The 15,236-nt window shown below is 48.7% G+C and overlaps 1 protein-coding gene across 4 annotated transcripts in view; it reads left to right on the top strand.

Annotated features, from left to right (window-relative positions):
- fus (epithelial splicing regulatory protein fusilli) overlaps positions 1–15,236 on the top strand; it is a 196,649-nt gene that overhangs the window by 41,022 nt on the left and 140,391 nt on the right. The gene's annotated exons all lie outside the window — the stretch shown is intronic.

Here is a 15,236-nt window from a genome sequence, read left to right as displayed (position 1 = left end):
GTGTGCGTGTGCGTGTGCGTGTGCGTGTGCGTGTGCGTGTGCGTGTGTGTGTGTGTGTGTGTGTGTGTGTGTGTGTGTGTGTGTGTGTGTGTGTGTGTCTGTCAATCTGTCTGTCCGTCTCACTGCCTATCTATCTTTCTATCTTTCTACTTACGCGAGCCTTGTTATAGCCTTGCCATTGCGGTTTGCCGCAGCGGCTATTTCCCCTGCCTTTGCATTTATAAGCTAAGACGTTATAACATTCCTTTCACGTCGGGATCGCTTGGCCTCCCAATTTCCCCCGTCGCAGCGTGCGTATTCCGGCGCTCACCACACTCATTACACTCACCCGGCGGATTTATCCTCACCGCATTCATCATCCCGGCATTATTCGCGCACGTCTGAATGAGAATCCCCTCGAGCCAGGCCGCGCCTCCTCACCGCACGGGCCTCGCCACATGCAGCGATTCCTCACAATACAGGCCTTCCTACCAGGCCGCTTCCTCGCCGCGCACAATACTTCCTCCTCATGCATGGCGCTTCCTCGCCGCGCGCCTCATCGCCCCTGGACGGCGAGGAAGTCCGTTCACCCACACGCTCATCCAGCTCGCGTCGGGGAAATTCTTCCACGCCTTCCGTCGGTGCCACGCGGCTGTCGTTGGCGCCGTTCGGTGTGCGAAAGTCGCTTCGGAGAGGGGTTTGACCACTCGGTCACGCCCTCGCGCCCGGCGTCGTCCCCCCGCCCCTTCCACCTTCCCTTCCGCCCTTCTCCTTCCCCTTTTCCTTCTCCTTCTCCTTCCCCTTTTCATTTTCCTTCGCCTTCTCCTTCTCCTCCTTCCCCTTTTCATTTTCCTTCGCCTTCTCCTTTCCAATTTCCTTCCCCCTTTTCCTCCTATTTCATCTCCTCCTCCTGCTTTCCCTTCTTTTCTTCCTCATTATCATCCTCCTCATCCTAGTTCTCCTTTTCCTCCCTCCCCTTCCCTCTTCCCTTTGCTCAACGCCCCCCACCCCACCGAGACCCCCATTTCTCCCCTTCCAACCCCCACCCCCTACCCCTTCCCCCTCCCCGACACGCCTGCGCCATCGACGTACCACGGTGCGTTGCGTATAACGCTACTTCAGACGTGACTATTTAACGCTGGTCGCCTCGGATTGGCCACGGCGTGCGCCCCTCTTTCTTTCCACGCACATTCACGCACACGGACGCATACGCTGTTCACGCCCACCCATTCTGATTGCTCACGGACGCCCACCCTGCTTGCTGCAAACTCGCCTTGTGTGTGTGCTTCCTTCACGCCTCGTGTCTGGGCGGCTTGGTGGCATGCACGGATTTCGTTAAGTTCCTTTGCTTCCCTACTTTCTCTCTCTCTCTCTCTCTTTTTTTCTCTCTTTCTCTTTTTATCTCCCTTTCTCTTTTTCTCTCTCTCTCCCTCTCCCTCTCCCTCTCCCCCTCCCCCTCTCCCCTTTACCCCTCTCCCCCTCCCCTTTACCCCTCTCCCTCTACTCCTCTCCTCTCCCCTCCCCTCTTCTCTTCTCTCCCCACCATTCTTCCCTTTCTTCCCTTCTCTTTCTTCCACTTTCCTTTCTTTGTGTTTCTGGTGTGAACGTAAATTTGCATTTTCCTTGGTCTTCCGAGTGGCTTTCCCTTCTCTGTTCCTTGCACCAAACGAGTTGCAAATATTGCTTCAGCTACCGGTATGTTGCAGGATGGCAAAGGGTCGACCGCTTTGCAACAGGACGTCTCACCCACCTTGCAGCACAGGAGGCGCTTGTCGAATCCAGTTACTTGAATTTTGTGTGTGCATCATTGATAGAGGAGAGGAAAGGGGAGATTTAACTGTACACCGCTTTTCTTTTCTTTTTTTCCTCTTTTTTTCTTTTTCTCTTCCTTTTTTTGTTTTGCTTCTTTTTCATCAACATTATTATTATTATTCTCCTTCTCCATTCTTTTTCTCCTTCTGATTCTCCATTCTTCTCCTGCTTCTCAATTCTTTTTCTCCTTCTGCTTCTCCATTCTATTTCTCCTTCTGCTTCTCCATTCTTCTTCTTCTGCTGCTTCATTCTTCTTCTCCTGCTGCTTCTCCATTCTTCTTCTCCTGCTTTTCCATTCTTCTTCTTCTCCATTCTTCTTCTCCTGCTTTTCCATTCTTCTTCTTCCTTTTGTCTATTCTCTCGAGAGACTCCTGAAGACGCCAATCGTAGCCGAGTCACGTGACGTGACATTCGACATCGCTTATTGACGCTCTTTTCACGGCGCTCCAATCACGAGGACGGGAAAATGTATGCAAATGCGTTTTAATCACGAGACTTTTTTCCCTCCCCCTCCGCCCCCCATGAGAATTTCATGGTTTTCGGTCATGAGGAACCATTGCATGTTATAACCACTCTGCTCCCCCTCCTCCTCCTCCTCCTCCTTCTACTTCCCCCCTCCTCACCTCCCCCTTCTACTACCCCCCCCTCACCTCCCCCTTCTACTCCCCCCTCCTCACCTTCCCCCTTCTACTCCCCCCTCCTCACCTCCCCTTCTACTCCCCCCCTCCTCACCTCCCCCTTCTACTCCCTCCTCCTCACCTCCCCCTTCTACTCCCTCCTCCTCACCTCCCCCTTCTACTCCCCCTCCTCACCTCCCCCTCATAATCTGCCTGATTAGCATGCTCTGCTGTGGCGGCGCTAAGCACTTGGTTTGCTTGAGGTTGGAGAGAAGATTTACGTAGAAGTGCAAAAAAAAGGAATATTGGATTTTTTTCTCTCTCTCTTTCTCTTTATTTTTGTATCGCTTCTCGGCCCACTTTGCCCTTCGTCTTTGTTATTATTATTGTCATTATTATTGTTATTTTTATTGTTGCTGTTATTAAAGCCATTCCTCCTACTTTTTTCTCCTCCTCCTTCCTCCCTTTTCTTCCACCATTGTCTTTACCTCTACTTCTTTTCTTACCCCCTCCCACTTCCTCATTCTACTACACCTCCACTTCCACTTCTTCCATATTTTCCTCCCTTCCACCAAAGCTTCTGCCTCACTCTCCTCCACCTCCACCTCCACCTCCTCATTTTCCTCCACATCCTCCTCTATCTCCTCATTTTCCTCCACCTCCACCTCCTCATTTTCCTCCTCCTCTTCCACCTCCTCATTTTCCTCCTCCTCTTCCACCTCCTCCACTTACTCCTCTTCCTCATTTTCCTCCACCTCCTCATTTTCCTCCTCCACCTCCTCATTTTCCTCCTCCTCCACCTCGACCTCCTAATTTTCCTCCTCCTCCACCTCGACCTCCTCATTTCCCTCCTCCTCGACCTCCTCATTTCCCTCCTCCTCCACCTCCTCATTTTCCTCCTCCTCCACCTCCTCATTTTCCTCCTCCTCCACCTCCTCATTTCCCTCCTCCTCCACCTCCTCATTTCCCTCCTCCACCTCATTTTCCTCCTCCTCCACCTCCTCATTTCCCTCCTTGTGGTCACCGGGCGCCTTTGGACGATCCAGGAGGAGCGTTGACCCAGCAGGAGCTCCCTTGGGCGTGGAGATGCGCCTTGGGCTTATGGTAATCACGCTGATAAATGAACTTGAATTTGCCGACGATGGCTTGGATCGTCTTTCTTTTTTTCTCTCTCTCTTCTTCGTCTGTTCTCCTCTTTTTCTTCTTCGTTTGTGTCTTCTTCGTTTTGCTTTTGTTATTGTAGCCGTTATTATTATCGGTGTCTATGCTTATTATCGTTTATTATCGTGTTTATCGTTATTGTTATTATTAGTAGTATATATTGTATACGCTGCGTTCGTCGCCTTCGTTGTTTCCTCTCTTCCACTCTCTTCTGTTCTTCTTCTCCGTCGTCTCCCGTCCTCTTCTACCGCTCGATAACCAGAAATATATTCCTTTCCTTTCTCTCTCTCTCCTCTGTCCACCCTCCCGCCTTAATTCACTTCGGGAGAAAGTAGAAGAAAAAGAAAAAAATAATAATAATGATAATAAGAATAATAATAAAAAGAAGAAAAAATAATAATAAAAAGAAGAAAGAGAAAAAGAAGCAAGAGAAGAAAGAGAAGAAAAAGATCCCGCGACCATTTCGACTTGTCTTTAGCACGGTCGATCTCCCGCCCTCGCAGTGTCATAGGTCGTTCACCCGCCCATTGTGAGAGCTTGACGCCAACCTGGGATTTGATTCACGCCGCCCACTGGCCGCCCGGCGTGACGCAGACGCGCTGAACTGGTTCCAAAGGTTCGTAACCCCTCGACGCTCATGACTGCGGTTCTTCTCGCTGCCGCCCGCTCTCCCCGCGTCGCGCCCTCCTCGACGGTGGGCGGCTCTCGCGCGGGCTCTCGCTTTATGTCTTTTTCTGTCTATTTGTCTCGCTCTTGCTCTCTCTCTCTCTCTCTCTCTGTCTCTCTCTCTCTCTCTCTCTCTCTCTCTCTCTCTCTCTCTCTCTCTCTCTCTCTCTCTCTCTCTCTATATATATATATATATATATATATATATATATATATATATATATATATATATATATATATATATACAGTTCACTGTTCTACATTGGTCTCTCTCCTTTTCCCTCTTTCCCCTCTCATTTTTTTGTATTTCTTAGTCTTTTACTCTATCCCTCTTTGCACGCCATTTCCATTCGTTACTTCCCCTTTTTTCTCCGCCCCTCTCCCCCTTTCTCCCTATTCCCCATTTTCTCCCTCCTCCCTCCTCTCTCTTCTCACTTTGTCCTTGTATTCCTTCCTCATTATTTTCTAATTAATGCTTCCATCCCACCAAAATTTCCTTTCAGTGGTCCTCAGGACTCCTTGTGGTTTCCCTCTACCCCCCTCTCCCCTACCCCCTGTCCCTCCCCCTCTCCCCCCATGATGACTCTTTGTGGTTTCCAGAATGATACTGACTCTTCTCACCCTCCCCTCTCCTCCCTCTCTGTATGTTATCGTGTCCTTCTATCTCTCCTCCCTTTCTCTATTCCGGTCCCACCTCTTTTTTTCTGTGTGTGTGTGTGTGTGTGTGTGTGTGTGTGTGTGTGTGTGTGTGTGTGTGTGTGTGTGTGTGTGTGTGTGTGTGTGTGTGTGTCCCTCCTTCCTCCTTTCCTTCGCCTCTCACAAGTCCACCTTGTTAACCCAAGGTGTTATCCTTCCCCCTACCCCCGTACCCCCTCTGTGTGGTCACCTAGTGTGGCTTCAAGATACCTGAATATACCCCCTCCCCCTCTCTCTCTCATGCCCTTCTCCCTCTCTCCCCGACATATCCCCTTTTCCTGCCCCTTACACCCCTCCCCTTGGATATACCATCCCTCTTCTGCCCCCTCCCCCCTCCCCCTGGGCATACCCCGTTGCTCCTCCCCTCCCCCTTCCCCTGGGCATACCCCGTTGCTCCTCCCCCTCCCCCTTCCCCTCCTCCCAACTCTCCGTTACTCATGCCCAGCTCTGCTTTCTTAGCAAGGTTCTTGTTTTATTGATTGATGTTTTCATGTCATGGCATTCTCATTTGCATGACGTTTCATTCGTGTCTGTCTATCTGACTCTCCCTCCCTCCTTCTCACCTCTCTCTCTCTCTCTCTCTCTCTCTCTCTCTCTCTCTCTCTCTCCTCTCTCTCTCTCTCTCTCTCTCTCTCTCTCTCTCTCTCTCTCTCTCTCTCACTCATCCCACACCCTCTCTCCCTCTCACCCCCTCTCTCTATCCCTCTCATCCCCCCTCTCTCTCTCCCTCTCATCTCCTCTCTCTCTCTCCCTCTCACCCCCCTCTCTCTCTCCCTCTCACCCCCCCTCTCTCTCTCCCTCTCACCCCCCCCCTCTCTCTCCCTCCCACCCCTCTCTCTCCCTCCCACCTCTCTCTCTCTCTCTCTCCCTCTCCCTCTCACCCCTCTCTACCTCCTTTTTCTTACCTCAAGGAACCAGTGAATCCGCCACTTCCCGGCTCATGACCCCGCCGTGGCCAACGGGTTCTCTTAAAGTGCCCCGGCCCCTTCTTAGCTCCCTTTCCCCCGTTCCCCCTTCCCCCTTTAAGTGTTCCATAAGCGCTGTTTGTTCTTGTTATCGTATCGTTGTTTATTTTTGTGTATTTTTTTTATTTTGTTCCGTGTTATCTCTTTCGCTTCGCTTTTTTTTCACTTTAATTTTCTTTCGTCATTTGAATGAATCGCATCGATGCAATGGAAATCGTTTTCCCGATTATCACTTGTTTTCCTTTTATTTCTTCAAAAATATTGTCGAGTTCTTGACATCTTTCATCATCGGCAGAGTATTTTTTTTCTCTTTTTTTTCTTGTGTGTCGTGTCTCGCTCCACTTTCACATACTAATCTCGCGCGGTTGGCCAAGTTCTTCGACACCCTCGTCACCCTTGCAGTGTGTCGTGAGGGTGGGCGCGTAAAAGACATTTCGGGGGAAAAAATCCACTTTGGAAGGTCATGGCAGGTTGGCTGGCGGCGATAACTCGCGATAACTCGCGGAACCTTTTCCCCTTCCCTTCCTTCTCCTTCTCTGCGTTTTCCTCTCCTTTTTTATCCCTTTCCTTCGTTCTCCTACCCTCCCCTGCCTTCTCCTCTCCCTTGCCCTTCCCTCCCCTGTCCTCTCCTCTCCTCCTCCTCCTTCTTCTCCTCCTCCTCCTTCTTTTTCTTCTTCGTCTTCTTCTTCCTTAGCCCTTTTATCCCCCTCCTTTCGCAACCCCACTCCGCCACCACACTTTTTTTCCCTTTACTTAACAGATAGTTTAATATCATGCATGACCTTGCTAGAATCCGCTCTCGCGTTTCGTCTCTTTCTCCGCGCGATACAAATCCGCGATTCAGAGGGTAATTTTTGGCTTTGTTCGCGGGACTCCGTCGTCTTGGCAAGCGATGCCATTTTCGTCCTTTTCGACCAAGATCTTTGTTTCCTGCCCGTACTACGGCGCTCGAGTGAAAGGTGCTTCTGCCATGTGTGTCTTTTGATGCAATCCGGCGACCAATCTGAGCAAGGAAATGCCTGGGCGATCGTGTCCTGCCTAACGGTCGCATGCGCAAGGATGGATCACTACCTGCGGCGCGTCTGAGTCTCCCCGCCCAGCACCCAGCGGCCGAACTCCACAACCCCGATTTTTCGAACTGTCCCCATCCGCGGTTGTTTCGTCTTTCGTTAAGGGGTGTTACGACTCGTGTGCGTGTTTTGGGTGTAATTTCGTCGGGAGGATGGGATGCCGGGTGTATTCGGGGTCGTTTCTTTCGAGTCGGGTGTCGTATTGTGGCTTTCAAGATTTTTTTCCCCTTGCTTTACACTCGACCATTGTCGGACCCCGCTAAGCTGGATCTTTTTTATATATTTTTTCAATGCTTGTGGAATTAGCTGTTTTAGTTAGTGGACCCGATAATTGGCTCATTAACGCGTGATTAGTATAATTGCATTGCCTGAGGTAGACGCATAGCTACTCAGCCAAGAGAAAAGGTACCTTACCTGGCGGGTTCGTTTTTCCCCTCCTCTCTCTATTCCTCGTTTTCCATTGACGAAATTTCTTTCGACACTCCACTTTGGACTGGCATTTGGTGATTGTATTTCGATTTCCTTTAATTTGGTAAAGCAATTATTGTTACTCATCCTTTTTTCCATTGTTGTTTTGGAAGTTTGTTACAGTGTAGGGGAAAATGTAACGAGAAAGATTGAAACTGTAAGAAAATGCTTGCACGGTTCGACTCCGAAATCAGGTCATGTGCTTGTTTTTGTCTATCTTGACAGATACGGAGACGGTTTTCGTTTGTAGAAATTAATTCCGAAAAACAAGATGGAAAAATAGCAGGGAACCGACCCGAGGCATCGTGGGAATTCCTCCCAAGGGATGCCATTCACAGCCAGTGTCGTGATAGCGCTGGCCGGAAGTCTGCGCGTACAGGTGCGCAAGAGACAGACGCCGTGCTAGCCTCTTCGAGCGCCTTTGCCACTCTCGTTCTTTTTCTTTTTCATTTCACTCCCGCACGAATTCGTTTACTCGCGCATAGATGTTCGTGATGCAACGCGAAGAAGCATTTACTTGAAGGGTTCATCATTTTGTTTGTAGGTTTCCGCCCACACGAAATCGTCTGGCGCGAGTGTTGTGTTTGTGGTCTGAGAGCGTCCCGCCGGGCCCGGTTGCCAGCGAGGGTTTCTTTTTGGGGATTAATGGAGTCCTCTGGAGTGCGAGAGAAACTGAGCAATATAATGACTCATTAATCGTTAAGAAATGCATCGGGTGTCTGGGTGAAAGCAGGGCACGGGCTGGTGTTTGAATGTTGATGAGTTTTCAGGGCGTTTTAGTCGAGAAACTTCATTCCAGGCCCCACGCAACCATGTCTCGTGTCCGCAAGCATAGCCGCGGCTACAGCTTCGGCTCCTTATTTACATACTCGGTTTTCCCAGGGCGTTCATATTTTTTACGAGTATGAACTTCGGTGCACAGAAAGTAGGTTGTAGCGTTTTTCGAACACTGCCAGCATTTCATAGCAGGTTAGGCATAACGCTAAGTAAGTTTCCTGAGTCTCAAGCCTGAGTTGGTACTAGCGAACCCAGTCATGTGAGGACAAGCTTATGTTGTCGTTTTCGGATAAAGATCGAGGCTTTTCCACTTGCCTCTTGTGTTTTCCTACATTTCCTAAATACTCGCGTGTAAATAGGTAAATATAGTTTAAGGCTTGTTTTTATCTTGGTAATTTGTAATAATATATCTGCAGATGACTTTTATTTTTCAAAATGTGGAATCGTTAGATATGAACCGTTCATTCGCTCTCATTTTGTATTTAACGCGTGGTTTGTGGACACTTAGCAGTATGTACTCAGGTAGTAGTTTATTGTAAGAGAAGAGTTGATTGTTTATCTTTTTTCTCTCTTTATCAATGGCCTCTTTGTTGGAAGTTCTGCACTAACGCCATCTAGGATTGTTTTTTAAGCGGCGAGGAGACAAGGGAGGAGGTGAAAAAAATGGAGGGAAACCGTGTGGGAGGGACGAGCCGGAGAAGGGAAAGGGGGTGTGTAGGGAAAGGAGAAGAGCGGGAGGGGGGGAGGCGGAGAGGGTGGAGAGGAACGGGGGAGTGGGGGAGAGATAGAGGGGGAGAGGGTAAGGGATGGACGCGGACAGGTGAAACGCTGATGCCGTTTTCTCCGTTTTTTATTTTTATTATTTGCGTATAAGGGATTTTCCGCTCACCGAAATTCTTTTTCTGTTTTTGGTGAGAGGTTTCTGTTGGATTTACGTTATTCAAGTACGCTCGTTGCACCGCGTCGACTTCATTACGAAAGCGGCGTAAATAGAACAAAATTCTGAAGCAGAAACTCTCCACCCGCCTCCAAGGTAGGTGTGCGGGGCGGGGGGGGGAGGCGTTTAGGGGGAGGGGGGGGAGAGAATGCCTCGGGCGGTGGCGTAGGACTTCGCTTCCCCTCATCTGCTCCGTTCCTCTACCTGTGTTGAATAAATTTGGATTTTTTTTTTTTAAGACAAGCTTTCTTCTACGCATTTTCTTGGGCATGGTTGGACGCTGGAAAAAACCCTAATCTGGTTGATGGTAGCCAATAGAACGGGTTTCATGGCAGATGGGAGTGTCTGTTTCAAAAACGGGAGCGGATAATGCCATGATATTTGGGTCTTCTTGATACTCGCACATGGCTTGATGGATTCCTCTGAATATTCCTCTCAGATTCAGATTACAGCTGTGGTTACATTCCATGGTAATTTGTTCTTCCACACAGAACGCTGTTGGCCTTCAGCTGCACATTTTTTTTCTCTCTCTCCTCTTTCCCTCCGTCTCTCTCTTCCTCACTACGAAATGAGCGGTAAAATTTGCCAACTGGTGACTGGTGCAGGTGTATCGAAACGTATGTACAGCGACAGGTGTACTTTAAGCGGTTGCAAGTGTGACGTCACATTTGAATGACTATCCCTCCCTCCCTCCTCCCTTCTCCCTCCCACCTCCCCTGTCTATCCGTCCCCTTACCGCCTATATCTTCCCTCCACGCCCTTCTTCGCCCCTCCCCATCCTCCCTCCCTCCTAGTCTATCCGTCCCCTTACCTCCTATATCTTCCCTCCACGCCCTTCTTCGCCCCTCCCCATCCTCCTTCCCTCTGTCTATCCTTCCCCTTACCTCCTATATCTTCCCTCCACGCCCTCCCTCGCCCCTCCCCTTCCCTCCCACTAGAGCTCTTTCTGAAGATGACGTCACAAAAGTCGATTATTTTACGAGTTTCGTGTTTTCTTTGTTTTGTGGCTGTACTAATGAATAACCCGCATTCACTGCCGCATGATTCACTCTATTCAAACAATGACAGGCGGCCGTGTAAGTGTGCTGTGAGCGTGAAGAAGTATCCCATACGTTGGAATGTGCGCTTGTCGGTTGTCTGTCCGCTGTGTTTTGACTCTTGAGAAAAGATGATACGTTGAACTAGACATATAGACTGGTTGGCTCTCTCTCTCTCTCTCTCTCTCTCTCTCTCTCTCTCTCTCTCTCTCTCTCTCTCTCTCTCTCTCTCTCTCTCTCTCTCTCTCTCTCCTCTTCTCTCCTTCTCCTTCTCTCTCTCTCTCTTCTCTCTTTTCCTCTCTTCTCCTTCTCTCTCTCCTCTCTCTCCATCTCCCTCTCCTCCTCCTCCTCCATCTCCCTCCCTCCTCCTTCTCTCCATCTCCCTCTCCTCCCTCTCCTTCTCCTTCTCCCTCCCCTTCTCCTTCTCCTCCCTCCCTCTCCTTCTCTTCCCTCCCTCCCCTTCTCCTTCTCCTTCTCCCTCCCCTCCCTGTTCCCTCCCTCTCCCCCTTCTCCTTCTCCCTCCCCTCTCCCTCTCCCATTTCGTTGGGTAATGCATCTTAGCTCTTATCCCCACTCTGATTTAATTTATCCCTTTCTCCTGCCTCTGATATGTTTACGGCAGGTTAATAATCGGCCGCCGACGCTATCCTTAAGGGCGAAACTCGTAAAGTTTGAAATACTGCATATTGCGGACTCAGGCTAGATGGGGGGGGGGGGGATAGGGGGCACACATGGACTTGGGCAAAGGCTACTGGCGACCTTAGGTATGACGAATGGTGTAAGAAGAGGAGGAAGGAGGGAGACAGGAGACAAAAGAGGCAAGAGAGGGAAGGCGGAAGGGAGAGAAAAAGGTAGGAGGATAAAGGAGAGAGAGAGAGAAATGGATAGGGAAGGAAGGGACACAGACCGAGAGACAGATTCAGAAATAGGAAGAGGAAGAGAGAGAAAGGAAGGTCGAGTAAAAAAAAAACAAAAAAACTCACACCCGTAATTCTAATGGAAAGCGGCCTTATACATATCCCACAAATTTATTTCTTTGTTTCCATTTCCTTTTATCATTGTAGGGGAGGGAGGGAAAGAGGAACCGAGGGAGAGGGAAGGAGGAAAGGAGGGCCTAAGGGAGAGAGAGAGGGAAGGAGGGACCTAGGGAGGGAGGGAGGGAGCGATGGAAGGGGCAAGGGAGGGAGCGAGGGAAGGGGCAAGGGAGGGAGCGAGCGAAGGGGCAAGGGAGGGAGCGAGGGGAGGGGCAAGGGAGAAAAGGAAGGGGGGACCGCGGGGAAGGAGGAAGGAGGAACCGAGGGACCGAGAGAGGGAGGGAGAGAAGGGTGGTGTAAGGGAGGGAAGGAGGGACCGAGGGAGGGAAATTAACAGCGACCCACAGAGCTGACGCCACTTAGCCCAGCCTTATTTCCCGGGGCTGGACGCGTATTGTGGACGGATAACAATAGCGTTAGCGAGGCTGCTCTCTTCTTGCTGTTCTTTCCTTGCACGGGAGCGTCACGGCCCGCGGGTGCCTGATGGGGCGGTTGCGAGGCTGTGAGAATCGCCGTGCTTGGAGGGGGCGGGGGGGGGGGGACTTTACTATTACTCTCGTTTTTTTTCTCTTGTCTGTTTGGTTGGTTGGTTGTTGGTTGTAGAGGGGAAAGGGGGGGGGGGTCAGTTGAGTTGAGCCCAGGTTGAACGTTTGTTTTATTTTGTGTTTATATAGTAAATCTTTTATTTTTTTGGCTTTTGAGATTTTCTTTCTTCTACACTTCTTTCCTCTATTCTCTCTGCTTCTCTGGTCTCTCTCTTTTCTTTTCTCTTTCATCCTCCATTCTTTCTCACTTTCTTTCAACTACTCATAAGGGAGAGTTGGTCCCTCTCCTGTTCAGTAAATGATTTGATAGATGTATAAAGATAAAGACAGACAAACAAGGAATAGAAAGAAGACAAGCAGACAAATATGGAAAATATGAGTAATTAACGGCTTTTAATTTTCCTTCGGAATCGATTAAAATCTCTTGCATTTTCAGGGTCGATCGAGGCCCAAATCTCAACAATTTTCTTTTCACTTGAGCTTTCGAGGATATATTTTCTTCATCTCCATCTCCATCAGCAGCATCCTCATCTCCATCATCATCATCTTCATCACCATCTTCATCATCATCTTCATCTCCATCATCATCATCTACATCATCATCTTCATCTCCATCATCACCATCATCTTCATCTCCATCAGCAGCAGCATCATCATCTCCATCATCATCATCATCATCTTCTTCATCTCCATCATCACCATCGTCTTCATCTCCATCATTACCATCATCGGCATACTCGATCTTGCATTGAACTGGAGTAAGTGCTAGTCATCTTTTCGGCCGTGTAAAGTGCAAGCCATAGTAATAGCATGCTAGGAAAAGAAGATCACGGGGGGGTAAGGGTAGGAGAGGAGAGGGATGAGGGGTAAGGGGGGGGATTAAGAAGAGGGGGGGGGGATAAGGGGGGGATCGAACCTGTTCTTTGGTTGACTGATGTACAAAGAGTTGCAAAGCTGTTGCTGCCGTTCAGTTTCGGGCTGGATTCTCTCTGGGCGGGGCAGAACCACCGGCTTATGGATCGCTGTTGACGGTTTTGTTGTATTCACTTTTTTAATGATTATTTTTTTATGATTATTTTCTTTGTGGGATTAAGATTTCATTTGTCATTAGCGGATGGGTGGTTAATTGAGAAGGGGAGGGGGAGAAGGGAGAGGGGTAGTCTGTTAATGGATAATGGGTGTTGAGGGGGAGGGTAATTTTGGGTTAATGAAGCCTCACAGACGGGGAAAAAATGTAATTTCAGTTCGTTCTGGTTTGTTGATTTGGGACCATTATTACTGTTATTATTGTTTTGTCGTCGTAACATTTTTTTTTTTATTATTATTATTCTTGTCCATATGGTAGGAATTTGTTTGAGAGAGAAAATGCAGGTAAAATAGTTCTCTCCAAGTAGGAATGTCAAAAGAATATCCACAAAGCGAAAAATAGACAATGCAAACAAGTATAATTTTTTTTTTTCCTTTTCTTATTCACTCTTTTTCTCTCTCTCTTCTCTCTGTTGCATTCTTTCTCTCGCGATTATCGTATCGGTGAAAATAAAAGTGTTGGGCCGGACAGATTGTAACACTCCAGTGCTAAGGAGCTTTGTTGACCGGGGTGGGGGGTAGGGGAGAGGGGAGGGGGGAGAGGAGGGAAGGAGGGGAGGGGGTGTTGGTGAGGCAATGACCTCCTCCTTCAGAAATTTTCGTTGGGATTCGGACGCGTTGGGGATCCGGGGTGCTTCGGTTCGATCGCGTCGGGATCGTGTCGGCTCGTCTGCTTTTATCCTGGTCTTTTCTCAGTCGTTTTTCATTTTCTCGTTCTCGTTCTCTCATTCTCATTCTCTTTCTCGTTTTCTCGTTCTCTTTCTCGTTCTCTTTCTCGTGCTCTCTCTCGTTCTCTCTCTCTCTCTCTCTCTCTCTCTCTCTCTCTCTCTCTCTCTCTCTCTCTCTCTCTCTCTCTCTCTCTCTCTCTCTCTCTCTCTCTCTCTCCCTCTCTCTCTCTCTCCCTCTCTCCTCTCTCTCTCTCTCCCTCTCTCTCTCTCCTCCTCTCTCTCTCTCCCTCTCTCTCTCTCCCTCTCTCTCTCTCTTCCTCTCTCTCTCCTCTCTCTCTCTCTCTCTCTCTCTCTCTCTCCTCTCTCTCTCTCTCTCTCTCTCTCTCTCTCTCTCTCTCTCTCTCTCTCTCTCTCTCATGTTCTTTGATGTTTTGTTTCTTTCTTTCGTAGCATCATGTGCCCCCTATCTGTCCTCCTCACTTCACCTCGCTATCTCCCTCACCTTCCCACCTCTCACGTCTTACCCTCTGCTCCTCTCATCCTGTCTTCCACTCTCCCTCCACTGCAACTCTCTTCACTTCACTCTCCTCTTCACTCCACACCTCCCTCCACTTCACTCCACGCACCCCTCCACTTCACTTCACTCCACCCCCTCTACTTCACTTCACTCTCCGCTCATTCCCCCTCCATCACTTCACTCCACCCCCCCCCCCCCTCCCACTTCATTCTCCTCTCCCTCCACTCATCCCCCCCCCCCCTCCCTTCACTCTCCCCTCCATTCCTGTCACCCTCAACTCTCCCTCTTGTCATCTCCCCCCCCCTTCCTCCCCCGTACCATTCTCCCCATAGCCCCCCTCCTCCCCCTCTTCCCCTCTTCCCCCTCCTCCCCCTCTTCCCCTCCCCCTCTTCTCCTCCTCCCCCAGCAGATAGTAGCCCCAACCGGCCTTTAATGTCATTCTTGAGTACTCTGCCGGCTTCTTTATGCCCCCCTCTTCGCCATACCTGTTTGGAGTTGGCCATTTGCTTGCAGAAATGTCCGCCTTTCTGCCGGTTTCGGTGGAGTTCTGTTGTTGTTGTTGTTGTTGTATTTTCTTCTTTCACTGGGTGGGTTTTGTCTTCTTTGTTGTATTTTTTTTTTTTTTTTTCACTGGGTGTGTTTTTTCTTTTTTCTTCGTTTGGGTCTTTTTCTCCCAAGTATTTTTTTTCTATTTTAAATTCTCATCCCTCTTCCCTCTTTCTCCCTTCTCCCGTTTATCCTTCTCTGATTCTCCATTTTCCGTCTCCCCTTCTTCCCCCCTCCTTCCCCCTTCCTTCCACACCTTACTTTTTTAGTTTCCATTCACATATCTTGCGAACAAGAATTAAGAAAGAAGAGGATGAATCTGTCAAAAAGAGAAAAAATGCAAATGCAGTTCTTGAGCGGATGAATGGAGATAGATAATTAAAAGATAATAATCAAGATAGAAAAACATAACAACATACAAAGTGAAGATATTGATAGTGAAAAGAATTGAAAAAGTAAAACATATAAAGTAAATATAGAATAATAAAAGTTGATAATTACGAAAGGGATAGAAGAACAAAAGATAATAATTAAAAAAAGAATGTACAAAGAAATAAGAAATGATGATAAAAATCAGAAAGGTACAAAGAAAGGAGAGAGAAATGATAATAAAGATAACCAGAAAGCTACAAAGAAATAAGAGAAATGATAATAA

The sequence above is a fragment of the Penaeus vannamei genome, chromosome 20 (assembly GCF_042767895.1).
Source record: "Penaeus vannamei isolate JL-2024 chromosome 20, ASM4276789v1, whole genome shotgun sequence".
Classification (NCBI taxonomy): Eukaryota; Metazoa; Arthropoda; class Malacostraca; order Decapoda; family Penaeidae; genus Penaeus; species Penaeus vannamei.
Note: the sequence above shows the minus strand (reverse complement) of the source record. Positions and strands in the feature narration are given on the sequence as shown.